Below are 18,243 nucleotides of genomic sequence, written 5' to 3'. Positions count from 1 at the left end.
GAAGGATCTAAAAAAGGTAGCTTTTGTTATTATAAGAATAAATCTTGCTTCTCAGATCTAAAATGAGCTCAGTACAGAAATAGTAAGACATTAAAACCTTAAAGTCTGGCAAAAGACTTTACGGGCAATACAAATGCTGAAGGAAAAAAATTAACTATCACAGAATTCAGTCAGAAATTATTTTTCTTCATATAGCAAATAACGAGTATTTAATATTTATTGACTATCAAGCAAATGACTGACACTACTAAATTCACAGAGAACACAAATGCCTATTTATTCTTCAAGATTTGGCTTAAGCAGCATTTTCTGTAGGCTACCACCTTTGTAGCTGTGAAGGATAGAATTATTTTCCATCTAGACTGGGACACTGACTGACACTGACCCTAGGCCAAAATAAGGGCAGTGGGCTAACTAATGACGTGTAACATGTTGTTTAAAGTTCAAAACTCCCCTGGCAGCACCTAGGGCTGGTTTATGTTTTTTCCCCAGTTTTAGTGAGATATAATTGACGTATAATGTTGTATGAGTTTAAAGTACGTAACACAGTGATTTGATACATGTATATTTCGGGAAAGGGTTACTGCCATAAGTTTAGCTAACATCCATCACCACATGTAGTTAAAAATTTTTATAAGAACTTTTAAGATCTACTCTCTTAGCAGTTTTCAAATATGCAATATAATATTTTTAACCATAGTTGCCATGCTGTACATTACACTCCCAGAACTTATCTTATGATTGAAAGTTTGTACTTTGACCACTTTCCCCCATCCCCCCTTTCCCCTTTCCACTCTCCAAATCCCCACCTATGGCAAACACCAATCTGTTCTGTTTCTATGAGATCACTTCTATTAGATTCTATTTATGTAAGTGAGATCATACAGTGTTTGTCTTTTTCTATCTGACTTACTTTACTTAGCCCAGTGCTCCCTTCTATCATGTTGTTCCATGTTGTTGCAAATGGCAGGATTTCCTTTTTTTTTTTTTTGGCTGGCCCCACAGCATGGCAAAGTTCCCAGTCAGGGATGGAACCCACACAGCAATGACAACGTGGAATGCTTAACTTCTAGGCTACCAGGGAACTCCAGGATTTCCTTTTTTATTGGCTGAATTATATAAAGTCTTTATTCATTCATGTGGGTAGGCTCTTAGGTTGTTCTAAGTAACGCTGTTGTGAGTAACGCTGCAGTGAACACGGAGGTGTAGATACCTCTCTGAGACTGATTTTCTTTCCTTTGGATATATACCTGAAGTGGAATTGCCAGATCATAAGGTTGTCCTATTTTTATTTATTTTCAAAAGTTAATTATTCATTTATTTTTTAGAGAAGCCTGTGCCTTTATTGGCCAAGCATGCTCCTTGAAATGGATGAAGCTGGAGAAGTGGGTGGACCTGATGTCTGCGTGGCTCGTGCTTCACAGGCTTGTAGGTCTTTGAGAACTTGCCCACGTAGTGGCAGATGATCCAAGGTATGATTTTCACCTGGTTGAAGATCTTGTTGTTGTAGACACGCACCATCTAGGGCAGGATGATTACGTCCCACAGGTGTGTCTTCACAACCTAGCCTCCTCCACGTGCAGCACCGCCTTCCTAGCCGTGCGCATGCGCTTCAGCAGCGAGTTTGGCTTCCTCTACCGGTCCGATTTAGTTTCTGTTTGCAGCCGGGCACTGTTTCAACTGCACCAGCGGTTTGTAAGACTTGTGGAGCAGCTGGTCGAGGTCTATGCCTGAGGTAGGTGAACTTCTGGAAGGTCTGCTTCTTTCGCTCTACTTCTGCCACCTTGTCAGTTATTAGAAAAGATTGGTCGTCCTGTTTTTAGTTTTTTGAGGAATTTCCTTACTATTTCCCCTAGCGCTGCACCAACTTAAAATCCCCACCAACAATGCTAAAGGGTTCCCTTTTCTCCACCTCCTTGTCGACACTTGTTATCTCTTATCTTTTTGATAACAGCCATTCTAGTAAATGTGAGGTGATATTGTGGTTTTGATTTGCATTTCTCTGGTAATTAGTGGTGTTGAGCACCTTTTCATATGCTTGTTGGCCATCTGCATGTCTTCTTTGGAAAAAATGCGTATTTGGGTCCTTCACTCAATTTTTAATTGAATTATTTGACTTTTTTGCTATTGAGTTATTTAAGTTCTTATATATTTTGGATATTAACTCCTTATCAGATGTATGGTTTGCAAATATTTTCTCCCATTCTGTAAATTGCCTTTTCATTTTGCTAATTATTTCCTTTGCTGTGCAGAGGCTTTTTAGTTTGATGTGGTTCCACTTCTTTGTTGTTTTGTTGCTTGTGCATATCGAAGAAATCGTTGTCAAGACCAGTGTTAAGGAAACTTTATTCCTATGTTTTCTTCTAGGATTTTTATTGTTTCTAGTCTTACATTTAAGTATTTAAGTCTTTAATCTATTTCTAGTTGGTATTTGTGAATGGTGTAAGGTAGGTAGGATCTAGTTTCGGTCTCTTGCATGTGAATATCCAATTTTCCCAGCAGTATTTATTGAAGAGACTGTTTTTTCTCTGTTAAATATTCTTGGCTAAGGGAGCCAAATATTAGTTATCCACATAAGCGAGAGTTTATTTCTGGGCTCTCAGTTTCATTCCATTGTTATGCCAGTACTATACTATTTTGATTACCATAGTATTGTAATGTAGTTTGAAATCAGGAAGTGTGATGCCTCCAAGTTTGTTCTTTTTCAGGATTGCTTTGGCTCTTCAGAGTCTTTTGTGGTACCAAGTGAATTTTAGGATTGTTTTTTCTATTTTTGTAAAAAAAAAAAAAATCCCACTGGACTCTTGATAAGGAATGCATTCACTATATAGATGGTTTTGGATACTATGTACATTTTAACATTATTAATTCTTCCAGTCCATGAACACAGGGTGTCATCCCATTTATTTGTGTTTTCTTCAGTTTCTTTCATCAATGTCTTACAGTTTTCAGTGTGGAGATTTTTCACCAACTTGGTTAGATTTACCCCTAAGTATTTTATTGTGTTTGATGACTATTGTAAATAGGATTGTTTCTTTATTTTTCATATAATCCATTATTAATGTATAGAAACACTGCTGATTTTCATATGTTGATTTTCTGTCCTGCAAATTTTACTTAATTTTATGATCTAAAAATTTTTGCAGAATCCATAGGATTTTCTAGATATAAAATCATGTCATCTACAAATGGAGAAGATTTTACTTCTTTCTTTATGACTCTGATGCCTTTTCTTTCTTTCTCATGCGTGATTGTTCAGGCTAGGCCATCCAATACTATGTTAAATAGGAGTGGTGAGAATGGGCACCCTTGTCTTATTCTTGATCTAGGGCTAGTTTATTGATGCTTTACACCTGATGTAACCAGTTAGACAGTCAAGCTTGGTTATGTGACCAGAAGGTCATGGAAGAATCTGTTGGAATCTTTTAAGGAGCTCTCCCTAAAAAAGATTCATTGCACAAGTCTTTCACATCCTTGGGTAAATAAGAAGGATCATGGGGAGCTGTGCTTGAAAGGCTCTTGGGAGTTTTGTGAGTATGTTCAATTATCTGGTCCTATTGTAGTCCTCCACAGAGTGCTAATCCCACCACTGTGTGTATTGGCTGTGTGTATGTCTTCTCTGCTGAATGTGAGAGTTTTTGAGAGCAAGAACCCTGTGTGCATATTGTTTACTATTATATTCTTCATGTTGAAAACATTGTATGGAAGACCATGAATAGGCAAAAGTGTCTGTTGTGTAAAATGAGTGAATGAAAATATGATGTGAAGTAATATTTGACATCATGGAAAAGGCTAGATGTTTATTAGCTTAAATCCATAAAGCTAATGGAGAAGATTTTACTTCCTTTTATGTGCAAAACATTGTGATAATTGTTTTTTCAATATATTTTTAAAAAATTCTATATGCATTTTATAGTAAGCATGGTTTATTTGTCTATATTTAATAATTCCAATATGTAATGTCATTATAGGTCTATTTCCTTTTATTGTTTCTTTTTATTGTTTCTGCATGTCTTCTTTTCCTCAAGTATGCCTGGTTATCCTCGAGTATTTGCTGGTTGTTGTACCTGAAAATTATCTGTAAGAATACCTTAAGTCTTAGGATGAAAGTAACTTCCTTCAGAAAGAACTTGCTTTTGTTTCTACCAGATGCCTGAAGTTAGTACCAGTCAAGGTTCACCTTAATCCAAGTTCAATTTTTAAATTCCCTGAACCACAACAATGACATGATTCCAGGCTGAAAGACCACTTACCCCTTCCTTGAGGGCGTAGCCCTTTGAGCTGAAAGCTTTTTGCAGGGAGAGTCTCCTAATAGACTTCCCATCTTCTGTGGGCCTTAGGCTTTGATCTCTATGCCCCTAATCCTGTGAGACCATCCGAATAAACATTTTTATTTTGTGAAAATATCCAGTGCCCTCAGGGCAAAAGTGGCTTCCTTGTACACTTAGCTTTCTGGATTCCTTATTTATTTTCTTTTTCTTTTTCAGCTCGTTTTGCTTTGTAGGAGATTGGTTAAAAAAAAAAAAAAACCTTCACTCAATATTTTTAGTTGTTTTTCTCTGGAGGTTTGGTCAGAATAAATAAGTCTCCCATTACTGGAAATTGAAAATCTGTATCCAAAAAACTGTAGTTATCAAAGACTTTGCACATAATTGCCGTAGGAGACAGAGGTGAACCCAAATAACTATATGACAGGATCTGCTAATCTTTCTGCCACCATCTCCTACAATTTTCTGCCTCTCGTATGTCATTCAGGTCATATGAACCTTTTACTCTTCCTCATAGATACCAAGATTAGTCCTGCCTCAGGGCTTAGGACTTGCTCTTTCTCTGTCTAGAACCCTTTTCTCTTAGATCTTTATATAGCTTATGCTTGCTTCTAAGTGCCAATTCCCATTGCTCCTCCAATCTGAAACTAGAAGAAGCTTATTTTTACCATATCACATTTATTAGCATCTCTACCATTGAGTGGGGAAAAAAATGAAAGGAGGAGTTCCATGGTGACTCAGCGGTAACACACCTGACTAGTGTCCATAAGGACGTGGGTTCCATCCCTGTCCTTGCTCAGTGGGTTAAGGATCTGGCATTGGTGTGAGCTGTGGTGTAGGTCACAGACACAGCTTGGATCCCACATGGCTGTGGCTATGGCTGTGGCTAGCAGCTACAGCTCTGATGGGACCCCTAGCCAGGGAACTTCCATATGCCGTGGGTGCAGCTCAAAAAGATGGAAAAAAAAATGAAAGAAGATAAATCTTAATTCAAATTAAAAGGGCTAATGAGAAAAATAGTAGAGGAAATGAAAACTAGCATTTGAAAGTAAACTTTTTAGATTTTCTATGATGAAGAGGAAACCAAGAAGCCTGCTTAAGCTGCTCCTTAAGCTTCCTCTTTTGCAAAATAAGTGGATTTCTAAGTACATTCTCAGCTCTAAAATTACTTTATTAAACAAGTTATATTATTTCTTAGTGCTACAGGCTGGATAACATCAAGTTTTTTCAGTGGTTTCAGAATCTAAAAATCCATTTCTATGAAAGCTTCTCTCAGGTATTTTCTTAGGAGTATATAACAATCCTGAGATGTGTCCACAGTCTTCAGAATTTCTGGAACATGCTAAGTCAGATTTTTAAAGAGTAGTGCATATCTGAATCATCTAAGGAGATTGTTTGTTTTTTCAAAAGTGGTATTCTTGGGTTCTGCCCATTCCAGACCTGCTGAAATCAGAACCATACAAGTGCCTTTTCCAGCCTTTGCTTGCATCAAGTTTATAACAATTCCTTTGGTCAAAGCACATGTATAGAGAGGGCACTATAAAAGGGCATGGATACAAGGATACACCAAAAATTGGGACTGTTAGTGCAATCATTTTACCACGGTCTACCATATTTATTGAGAACATGTTGTCCAGCACACTGTTCATGCACATAATAGGTATGCCATGGGAATCTATTGCCAACAGTATGCTAAATAGTTGAGAAGCATTGCCTTTTGTTGTCCCCATTATTCTATGATTAATAGTTCCTTGATGTTACCCTTTTGGAAACCAGCTATCACTGATAATGGTATTGGCAGAGACTGTGGTTACTTCCTGACAACCCATACTTTCCCCTCTTTTTTCCCAATGTAGATTCTGCTTTCTGTGATGTGGGTACAGTCTTATATATCACTTTCAATTTTCAGAGAATAAATTTGACTGGGTGGAAGTATTTTTAGACTTTTAAAGAAACTAATGAATTCAGATGTCTTTTTACCATCCTTTCTCTTTTCATCCCTCTCTTCTTTTCATGTGTTTACTTTATATGAGTTTATACATTTTTCTGTTTGTGTATTCATTATGGAAACGGATTATTAAGATAAAATTTGTTAACAAATTTACAGTTGTAGTGTTTTCAATTATTTTGAAGTGTATTTGTTGCAAAGTCAGTATTACACAGTGTTGCTAATATAATACAAAGGTATCAGTATTTGGTATTTATTAAATACTTTTTGCAAATGAAGTTAACTGAATGAATACAAGAGATAATATAAAGTTGTTCCCTTCAGTGAATCAGAAGTATGGGACTTCTCTGAAGGATTTAGTTTCAACTTCACTTTCTTATAACTGTTACTATTCTTTGTTGACTTTTTTTTTTTTGTCTTTTTAGGGCTGTACCTGCGGCACATGGAAATTCCCAGGCTAGGGGTCAAATCAGAGCCACAGCTGCCAGCCTTTGCCACAGTCACAGCCACAGCAATACAGGATCCGAGCCACATTTGTACCCTACACTGCAGCTCATGGTAACACTGGATACTTAACCCACGGAGCAAGGGCAGGGATTGAACCTACCTCCTCATGGATACCAGTCAGGTTCCCAACCCACTGAGCCATAACAGGAACTCCCTGCTAACATTTTTTTTAATTGTAGTTGACTTACAATATTATATGAATTTCAGGTGTACAACATAGTAATTCAGTATCTTTACAGGTTACACTCCATACAAAGTTACTTTAAAATATTGACTATATTCCCTATGCTGTACATTACATCCTTGTAACTTTTTTTTTTTTTTATATCTAGTAGTTTGTACCTCTTAATTTCCTTCACCTATTTTGCCCCTACCACTACCCCTCTCCCCTCCGGTAGTTACTAGTTTGTTGTCTGTATCTGTGAGTCTGTTCTGTTTTGTTTATTATTTTGTATTCCACACTTAGTGAAATAAGTCCATCAGAGGAAGACAAATACTGTATGTTTTCACTTAAATCTGACATGCTTTTGCCCCTGTTTTCATCAAGTAGTCTATACAATCGTCTTAAAGTTAATTTCATTTAAATCCTTAGATGATAATGTCTGTAATCAATTCATGAGTGTACACACACAAATGATATCTAGTAATAATTATACTCAAAGTAGTATTTCAGTCAGGTATGGAAGAACATTCAAAGCCTTGTCATTTGATCTAGTGTAGATTGACTAGCTCAAGTGACTGATGTCTCCCAAATCCATACTGTGCTCTATATCCAGAAGTCCCATGGAAAATGGTCCAAGTTTTCACATTATCTGTTCTGCCCCATTTCCAAATGGTTTTGTATTGCCAGCACTTGTTGATCAAGAATCTGTCAGAGATTTTTGTTTCAGTATTCTGTAGCATAGTGTACCAGTATGTTAGACTCCAGAGCACTAGCAACTGAATGATAAACAATTCAGGTGTGGTGAAAGGCTTGCTGGGATGGTAGTTTCTGCTTCTCCTTGGGGAACTCATTAAAAGCCTGAAAATGGCTGACAGCCTCTTAGAGCCTGACTACACTAGCACTTCAACAACACTGAAATTCGTTCTCCCAGTACTCAGTCATCTACAAAGTGCCCTAATATGGAAATCTACTAGGTAGTCTCACCTTTCCATTGGTATGTCATGATTTTAACTCTTAATTCTGCTAACCAAACTGTTCATGTTAGATCTAGTTAGAGGCTGGATGTAGCCTCCATCTCAGTGTTGAGTTCAAGATCATAGGCTGGAGTCAGACATACCAAATACAGGATCCTAGCGAAAGCAGATGGAGCAAGTATGATAATTACAGCAGCTTACATTTATTGCCAGGTACTGTGCTAACATCTTTACATAGATGATCTCATCAATTCTAAACATCCTTAGAGAAAGGAACTATAACAATCCCTACTTTCAAGTGAAGAAATTTGTACTCTAGTGATTGGATGCCTGAGCCCCTGCTCTTGACCATGAGATCAAAGTGAAATACATTTGAGAATGTGGAACCTGTGCTTGCCATTTCAAGTTCAACAACATCCAATTCCAGTCTTCAAAGAGTTTCTGGGAGTATTACATTTTAGGCTCATAGATGTGAACAAGCTGGCCACTGGCAGTGAGAATCATATCTAAAAGATTGAAATGCTTGACTATACCTGCAGGTGCTTCTCTACCTGTCATAGCCAACTGATCACCTTTGTTTCTAACCTGAATGTAACTTACCCAGCAGGGCAGAGGAAGACTCATACACAAAGGAAAATCCTTTCCTCAGTAGCCAAGCTTTTCAATACAAAATAAACCTAATCAAATTTTCTTTTGATTCATCCCTAGCATTCCTTGTGTATCTTTTAAATCATATGAGTATATGAACACTCCTACACTGAGTGAAGTCAAGTTCTTTGCCCTTGGGAGCTTGAAACTACATATTTTAAAAGCGTGGAGATTGTTTTGAGAGTAGTTATAGCCACAATTCATAAGACACTTGGTAGTTGCCCAGCATGCACATCAGTAAGTGCTTTACATAGTTTCACATTTAATCCCCACAGCAATCCTACTAAATAGATGTAATTATCCCACCTACAACACATGAGAGACCCAAGACTAAGAGTGATTAAGTAACTTGCCCAAGGTCCCACAGCTAATAAATTGGAGCTTGGGTCTATTTGATTCCAGAGCCCCAGTTTGGGACATCTATACCTACTTCAGGGCTCCTCAAACTTTAATGTGTGTAGGAATCACCAGAGAATCTTGTTAAAATGCAGATTTTGCTTTAGCATATCTGGAATGGGGCTTGAAATTCTGGACTTCTAACAAGCTCCCTGCTGTGGTTGATGCTTCTGTTCCTTGGACCACTGTTGGAAGATCAAGGCTTCATAGATTCCCCATAAAGGGAAAGACCAGACTTTTGTTAATTTAAATATTTGGGGTTAAAGATGAAGAAGGGAATGTTTCCTAATTTGCCCTTATGAATAAAAATAAGTAGTAGAAGTAATTGAACAAGTCACATACTGTTCTAAGCACTTTAGATGTCATGTCTTATTTAATCCACTCAGTAACCCTCAGAGACATGTAATATTACTACCCATTTTACAGATGGGGAAAATAGAGTACAGAGTAATCAATATATAGGTTTTGTTCCCCAACCTCTTCTGCTCTTCCCCATTCACATATTTCCTTAATTCCTGAAACTCCTTAGAGATTCATTCCCTTGTGTCCATTTAAAAAGGAATGCCCCAGGGGAAAGTAATATACTGCTTTATCATTTTTTATACCTTAGTCTCTTTTTTAAAATGATGGAGTAGGGAGGAAACAGAGTACAAAACATATGAGGACCTTAGGTTCCTAAAGAAGGGGGGAAAAGAAATGTAAAAGACAGACTGAGTCTCTAATGATGCTTGGCATTACTTACTTTACAAGTTGCACTATGAGCCCTGATGGCTTCACCCACACATATTCCAAAGCTGAAGCCATTGGTAATTTCACGATAAGAAATTAAGTTGTAGAATTATTAACTATGCAGAGATTACCATGGAGACAACCAAACGCGCTCTCACCATGGAGATCTCTTCCTGTCATTCTTCACCTGAAATGATCAGTACATCATATAAACAGATATGTAAATAAACTTAGGAGGGAAGACTGCAAAACAAGCAGGCTAGAATCTCAGAGCTGGTGATGGGGTGAATTAACAATTCAGAAGAAATTTCTAAGTTTGGTCTTCCAAAGTCACATGTTTCTGGGTACTGTGTTGTTTCTTCAGGAAAGAGGAGAAATTTCGAGAGTTTAGTTCATGTCAGCCTGGCATGATTTGAGGAGAGAAACCAGCTCTAACCCTGTGGTACAAGGAAAGAATCTCAAATGAGGCTTTTTCCACTATAAGGGAATGACCATGGCATTATGATCTTGGACCACCCCCCTGTGCCCTCAACATAATGAAATTAAAATGTATTAGGGAACAGTAATCTTGGCAATGTAGGTTTTTGTCAAGCAGCTCTGACCCAGAACAAGTGTCCTCTCAGAGAATAGACTCGACAAAATGTAGCAATTTGTTGTCAGTGGATACTTACAAACATTTTCTGTATTTTGTATAAAGAGAGCATGAAAATAATATTATCATAAGGGTTGAGCTCCTTAGGAAGCAGACTTTGAGATGAAGTTTTACAGGCAAAATATTTATTAGGGAGTACCCTTGGGGCACTAGGGGAAGGGAGCAGGGCTCGGAAAGGAGGAGAAGTTGAGGTACACGGTAGGCCCACCAACAGCAATGGCCTTCCTTACAGAGAGCTCTGAAATGAGAATGGCCCTTCAGAGTTCTTCCAAGTTGGGTCAAGTTGGCCAGATCTTTTTACCTTTGTGTTGATCGTTCATTGGACATGGGTCATTGGGTAAGGGGAATAATATTGGACCAGATGGCTCTTTGCAGCTGAGGCAACCATGAAGCGGCTGACAGCTGAAGGCTGCCTGCCAACAGCACTGCCAGCAGCTGAGGCAATAAGCCCCAGAGAATTTGGGGTGGCACATCACACTGTCTGCCACAAATAGTAGTGGTTTCAAGTACCAAGAGCTCCAAAGTCAGACAAGTGAGATTTGATTTTTACTTTTAAATTAAGAAAACCTCTTTCTGATTTATAAGCCACTTCCTGGGGCAAATATTTAAGAGATTTTGCTATATATTAGAAGTCATGTCACTGGTGTTGGTATTCAGAAAATTAATAAAAAGAAATGAATCGTTATCCCTTACTATGAATAAAAACCAAATAGATTACTCATTCCAGTTTTACAGTGTACATGTGTGTTTAAATGTCAGTGTATTTTTTTCTATTCTCTTAGGAAAAGGTGCAAAAAAGTTTAAATAATGAATTACCATATGGCTAACATACTTATTCATTCAGGAAATATTTATCGAGCATCAGTTTTATATCATGGCACTGCACTGGCCATTGGGTCTATAAAATTAGTAATAACATAGAACCTGATTGAATAATTATGCCAAAACAAACTCTGAAATAATAAGAGTAGCAGGAGGAATAGAAGTATATAGAAAACGCAAGTAGAAGGAAGCATTTGGTTTTTGCATTTTTCCTTTTCTACCTGCCATTTGGTAAAGAAGAGATGAGCATGAACAGTCTTGGCAGGTAACTGTAAATGAGAAAAACGTCACTGAACTAAGTCATTTAGAGGCTCTCTGCCTTAGTGAGAGAGAGTTCTTTTTCTGTTTGGCTTCTAGTAGGAAAATAAGAAAACCTCAGCTGAGACACAGCAAAAGCCTTATTCAGTGGTCAAAGAATGGAAAAGGGGAACTAAGTTTACATATCATCTTCTCGCCCACCTGGTGAGAGGGATTTAATTTTACAGAATGAAGGCAAAGGAAGGAGGAGTGAGGCTAATGATGGGGAGACATCTGCATCAGTCTACTTGGGAAGGGGCAAGGGTACCATCCCCTTTTTATCCTTTTTTGGTCCTTAATGTCTGGTCCTGGCTACTGGTAGGTGTCTCATTTAATATGCTAATATAGTAAAATCAACTTATAATGAGACTCAGGGTCTTTTGGAGGTAGGATTCAGTGCCATCTTGGTCGCAGCTGGTTACATCTTTATTTGTAGCTTCCTTTCTTACCTCTGGACACTTTAACTTAAAGATTTATGTTAACTTCTGCTAAAGATTGCAGGGGTTGGCAGGTTGTGTGCTAGGACACTCCTGCTAAAGGTGGGAAGGGTTGATGGGTTTTCAGCAAAGAATGGGAGCAGCCCTGGCATTACAACCATCAACTTCATTTTTTTAAAAATCAGTTCTCTATTACAATCCCTTCTGTCATTTTGGTTACTTTTTGTTTGTTTTTTAGGACTACACCTGTGGCATATGGAAGTTCCTGGACTTGGGATCAAATTGGAGCCACAGCTGCTGGCTTACACCACAGCCACAGCAACTCGGATCCCAGCCATATCTGCAATCTACACCACAGCTCACGGTAATGCTGTATTGTTAACCCACTGAATGGGGCCAGAGATCCAACCCCCATGCTCATGGATGCTAGTCAGATTTGTTTCTACTGAGCCACAAGGGGAACTCCCTTGGTTACCATTTTTAGGTGGCTGTCCTTCTCTATGGGGTTAATAGACTTCAGTAGGTACTTACATTGTTTGTAGAATGCACTTCTAAAATTAATAAGTTTAAATCTGCCTATAAAATGATTAATGGTTATTTATGCACTGGATAACTGTGGAAACAGGCATCTAAAGATACCAGTAGCAGACGGTGGAAAAAAGTATATCCCTTTTTTCAGTGCGGATATAACAGTTTGGAAAGACTAAGTGCTCTCATCTTTGGCAATTTGAGGATTTTGCTGAAAGAGATTCCTAAATTGGGAGACAGAGGCCAGACAGCTTCTTGGATTAAACAGATTAAGGGCACCATTGTCTGCTTATGTTTACACACTTGAGCAAGCAACAAAATTCAATAGGAAGCAAGACACCTAGAGTGGAGGATATTTCTTGGTATCCCAGGGAGATTTCACCCAGAGGTTGTACCAACCAAAACAGAATAGATCTTTACAAAGCAACCTCTAATAATATTTTACTTACTCCACTTCTGAATGCCATACAGAATAGATTTGCTTTCTTTCCTTAATTGAATCTCATGTACCTTTGACCCATTCTTAAAGGACATCATTCGCCTTGGTGTTTACCCCACTTTATTTTTATTGAATTTAAAAAGTTATTTTAAAGTAAATCTCCTTACCTTTGTAAAGAGTTGTGAAGACCAATTCAACTAATTCTGTCCCCAAGAGCTGTTGAGATAACAGGGGAAGCTGAAAGTTGACTTAAACTTTAGAGTTTTTAACTAGCAGCTTCAGCATCATCTGAGAACTTGTTAGAAATGCTGACTCGGAGTTCCTGTTGTGGTTCAGGAGTAACAAACCCGACTAGTATCCTTGAGGATGCGGGTTCAATCCCTGGCCCCGCTCAGCGAGTTAAGGATCTGACATTGCCGTGGGTTGTGATGTAGGTCGCAGACACAGCTTGGATTGGGTGTTGCTGTGGTTGTGGCGTATGCCAGCAGCAGCATCTCTGATTTGACCCTAGCCTGGGAACTTCCATGTGCTGCGGGTGTGGTCCTAAAAAGAAAGGAAAACAAAACAAAACAAATGCAGACTCTCATGTCCTACCCCAGAACTCCTGAGTCATAATCTGAATTTTAACACGGATCTTTTTTTTTTAAATAAATAAATTTTATTGAAGTGTAGTTGATTTACAATGCTGTGTTAATTTCTTCTATACGGAAAAATGACTCAGTTATACATATATATTATTTTTCATGTTCTTTTACATTATGGCTTATCATAGGATATTGAATATAGTTCCCTGTGCTATACAGTACAACCTTGTTGTTAGCTTTTTATTTATTTATTTTTATTATTCAAATGAATTTATCACATCTGTAGTTGTATAATGACCATCACAATCCACTTTCACAGGATTTCCATCCCACAGCCCAAGCACAGCCCCCACCCCCCCAAACTGTCTCCTCCAGAGACCATAAGTTTTTCAACGTCTGTGAGTCAGCATCTGTTCTGCAAAGAAGTTCAATCTGTCCTTTTTTCAGATTCCACATGTCAGTGAAAGCATTTGATGTAGGTGTCTCATTGTATGGCTGACTTCACTTAGCATGATAGTTTCTAGGTCCATCCGTGTTGCTAAAAATGCCAGTATTTCGTTCGTTTTAATGGCTGAGTAATATTCCACTGTGTATATGTACCACATCTTCTCGATCCACTCCTCTGTCGATGGACATTTAGGTTGTTTCCATGTCTTGGCTACTGCAAATAGTGCTGCAGTGAACATCGGAGTACACGTGTTTTTGCGAGTCATGGTTTTCTCTGGGTAGATGCCCAGGAGTGGGATTGCTGGATCAAATGGTAGTTCTATGTGTAGTTTTCTGAGGACTCTCCATACTGCTTTCCACAGTGGTTGCACCAATTGACAATCCCACCAACAGTGTACTAGGGTTCCTTTTTCTCCACACCCTCTTCCAGCACTTACTGTTTGTAGACTTTTGGATGATGGCCATTCTGGCTGGTGTAAGGTGGGACCTCAGAGTGGTTTTGATTTGCATGTCTCTACTAATGAGTGATGCTGAACAGCTTTTCATGTGTTTCTTGGCCATCTGTATGTCTTCTTTGGAGAACTGTCTGTTTATGTCTTCTGCCCATTTTTTGATGGGGTTGTTTGTTTTTTTGATATGGAGCTTGCAGAAGGTGTTTACAAATTCTGGAGATGAATCCCTTGTCAGTCGATTCACTTGCAAAGATTTTCTCCCATTCTGTGGGGTGTCTTTTCGTGTTCTTTATGGTTTCCTTTGCTGTGCAGAAACTTTTCATTTTGATGAGATTCCATTTGTTTATTTTTGTTTTTACTGTCATTACTCTAAGAGGTGGATCTGAGAAGATGTTGCTGTGGTTTATGTCAGAGAGTGTTTGGCCTATGTTTTCCTCTAAGAGTTTTATGGCATCTGGTCTTATATCTAGGTCTTTAATCCATTTTGGGTTTATATGTGTGTATGGTGTTAGGGAGTGTTCTAATTTCATTCTTTTCCATGTGGCTGTCCAGTTTTCCCAGCACCACTTATTGAACAAGCTGTCCTTTCTCCATTGTATCTCCTTGCCTCCTTTGTCTTAGATTAGTTGGCTGTAGGTGTGTGGGTTGAATTCTGGGCTATCTTATTCACATTAAATTCTAGGAGGCACTGATTTCCAGCATTTATGGAGAAGTCCTCTATAGCGAAGGTAAAAACACAGAACAGCGAGATACTTAATTATCTTCTGTTCTTGGACTAATAAGATCGTAACCAGTTTGGGAGACAAAAGAATTAACAGACAACTTTCATAAATACATCTCACAGATATTCAGGGGGCCATCTGAAATGGAATCAAACTTTTGGAAAAGCTGAAATACGACTTTTCATTCACTTCTTTTTCAAATGACTTAATCGGGGAAAAATATCTAGGAAATATATTGCAGATGCAAGAATCCTTAAAATGGAATGAGAGGAAAACATTTTGGAAATGGTTTTAAAATGACTCTGGTAAAAATGTACAAAACTTGAACTGTTTCCTCATGAAAAGAATACAGCTGGAGGCAGTGTTTACAGCTGGCGGGGAAGAAGCTTAGCTAGTCAGGGCGAACTTGCCCAATTTTACATAAATTATTATTACATTATGTTCATTTACAAAAAACATTAAATTTTCTTCTTTTTAAGTTTTCTTTGCCATCTCTTTGGATATGAAAGAATATTTAGTATATCTACCAGAACATGAAACAATGCTTATGAAATGTAATCTCTGAATTGGTAACATCAGCAGCTGGCCTAGCAAGTCCTACTGAAACATTTGAGTTTCCTGTCTCCACCCTGAACTCAAGCAGGTGGCAGGTCGACAGCAGTGGTGACAACTGGCTACTGAAGGGGGCTTAAGTCCAAAATGAAGCACATCAATCACATTCCTTGCTGTGGAGTGCCACAGGCCTATTGTGCTTTTCCACCATGATCCCAAACAGGCAGTTCTGGGGGGTACTGCAGACAGGTGGAATGAAGGACTCTTAGATGAACCCTCACAAACAGCCAAAATGCTGATTCCATGTAGAAAGAATAACAAGCAGTGCAAGTAAAGCTGAGTTAAAACAATAGGTTCCAAAATAGAGCATTCTATTCTAAAGGATCATGCTCTTTTACTCATGAATCCATTTTTTTTTTTCTGTTTTGCACCTTAGTAAATCGGACAGAATTGTTATTTATTTTATAGATGGGAGAAGAGAGGTTAAATGATTTGCTCACATTTGCACAGCTTATCTACAGAAAAGGAACTTGAATTTCAACTTTTTTATTTCTGTCCAGTAGGCTGATAGGATTTTTCATGCACAGTAACATGTTTGAAGCAACTGGATCACATTTTATTGTAGCATTCAGTAATCTCTTTGATATTATTTACCACTTGTTTCCAGTGTGTTGTTGCTTCCCAAGCAGTTTCCCCACCAAGATGCCAAGTACCTTGTGGACAGGCCTGGGCATATTTTATTATTCAGTGAATGCTTATTGAATAATGACTGAGGAAAGGTGAAACATTTAGAAAAGGGGAAAAAAGGAGTGGGTTGTAATGGACCTGGGGAGTAAGATACAGCTCTCAAAAGTTGCATCCTAGTCATTTAAATTTGGGGCATAACGTCATATAATATTATATAACATCATAAAATATTATATCATAGAATATAATATTATAGAAGGGTCCCCAGAGATGACCTCTAACCTAACCTTCTACCTATTGAGGAATATCTTCTTTTTTTTTCTTCCAGTTTTAGTGAGATATAATTGACATATAGCACTATCTAATTTTAAGGTGTACAACACAATGATTTAACTTCCATGCATCATGAAGTGATGATCACAGTAGGTTTCATGAACATCTATCATCTCATATAATTACAAATTAAACCGAGAAAATGTTTGCCTTGTGATGCAAACTCTCAGTATTCACTCTCTTAAAAAGTTTCATATATAACATATAACAGTGTTAATTATATTTAACATGTCCATTTCATCTCAATACCTATTTATCTTATAACTGGAAGTTTGTACCTTTTGACTGCTTTATCCTATCCCCCTGCACCACCCAAGGAATACCTCTATAGAACCCTTGATTGGCAACCATCTAGTTTTGCTTAAATATCTTCACTGCTCTGGAATTTATTATCTCCACTCAGGGCTGCTGTTAGACTGATCTATTCCTAAAATTTTTCTTTGTCAGTTTAGCAATTATTTGCTGAGAAATTATGTCTCAGATGGCATGCTAGCTGTTGGGAATACCATGAAGCAGAATAAGTCAACCTTCTTCTCATGTAGAAAGCCCAAATGGGTGTTGCTGTTTGGTGGGCATCTCTTTTCCAAGTCTTGTTTTATGGATTCAACTGCCTTCCAACTTGTATCTCTGCTGTTTTCAGCTTGCTGCCTTCAAGTTTTCTCATACTTATTTGCTACAAGCCAGAAGGGAGGGAAAGGGAATAAAGGATGTGTGTAGGAGTCGTTAGAAGTCAGGCTTGGAAGTGATGTACATCACTTCTGCTTATATTCCTTTGCTAGATCTCAGCCACAAGTCCATACCTAATGTCAACAGTTGCCTAGCTGTAGGCCCAGGAAGAAGAAGACAAAGTTTTGGACATGGCTTTGCAGTTTCCACCACAGTGCCCTCATTACACACAGTTTTTGTGTAATGATGATGATGATGACACGGTCCAAAGATTGTGCAGATATAAATAGTGAGCCAGGATTCAGACTTGGGTGATCTGGTGCTTGAGTTCTTCCCTGCTTCTAATCCCGTGGCTCCCAAGCCAGGTTAGCACCACCTGGGAACTTGTTAGGAATGCACATTAATTGACCTCACCCTGGGCTTACCCAGTCAGAAACTGTGAGATGGAACCCAGTAATCTTTTTTTTTAAAATTTTATTATAGTTGATTTACAATGTTCTTTCATTTTCTGCTGTACAGCAAAGTGACCCAGTTGTACATATATGTATATTCTTTTTCTCATATTATCTTCCAGCATGTTCCATCACAAGTGATTGGATATAGTAATCTGTTTTAACAAGCCCTCTCTGACTCATACTCACATTTAAGAACCATTGCACTGTATTGTACTACCTTTCGTTTAAGGGCTTCCAGAGTATTTTTCTAGCTGGCCATTAGTATTATCCATCACCTAGTAGGATGTCTGACAGTATTAGTGGCCAACTAGAAAAATAAACGTTTAAAGTTATTTTTACTTCAAATACAAAAATATTATTTGCTGTTGTAATTTTAAAATAATGATGTTTCTATTATAGCATTGTCATGTTTTAAGTGTTATTTAGGTACTTGTCTATTTTCTTACACTAATTTCTGAGCATCCAAAATGCTCTTGTATCTCCCACAGCCATTAGTAATTTGCTTTCCAAATAGTAGCATTCAATAATTGTTGGTGT

General features: G+C 38.0%; 1 pseudogene; it reads right to left on the bottom strand.

Annotated features, from left to right (window-relative positions):
- Positions 1-1,317: 1,317 nt before the first annotated feature.
- On the bottom strand, positions 1,318-12,903 carry LOC125117963 (40S ribosomal protein S15-like; annotated as a pseudogene).
- Between the last annotated feature and the right edge of the window lie 5,340 nt (positions 12,904-18,243).

Source organism: Phacochoerus africanus, chromosome X, assembly GCF_016906955.1.
Source record: "Phacochoerus africanus isolate WHEZ1 chromosome X, ROS_Pafr_v1, whole genome shotgun sequence".
Taxonomy (NCBI): Eukaryota; Metazoa; Chordata; class Mammalia; order Artiodactyla; family Suidae; genus Phacochoerus; species Phacochoerus africanus.
The sequence above is the reverse complement of the archived record's forward strand: the minus strand, read 5'-3'. Positions and strand labels throughout refer to the sequence as shown.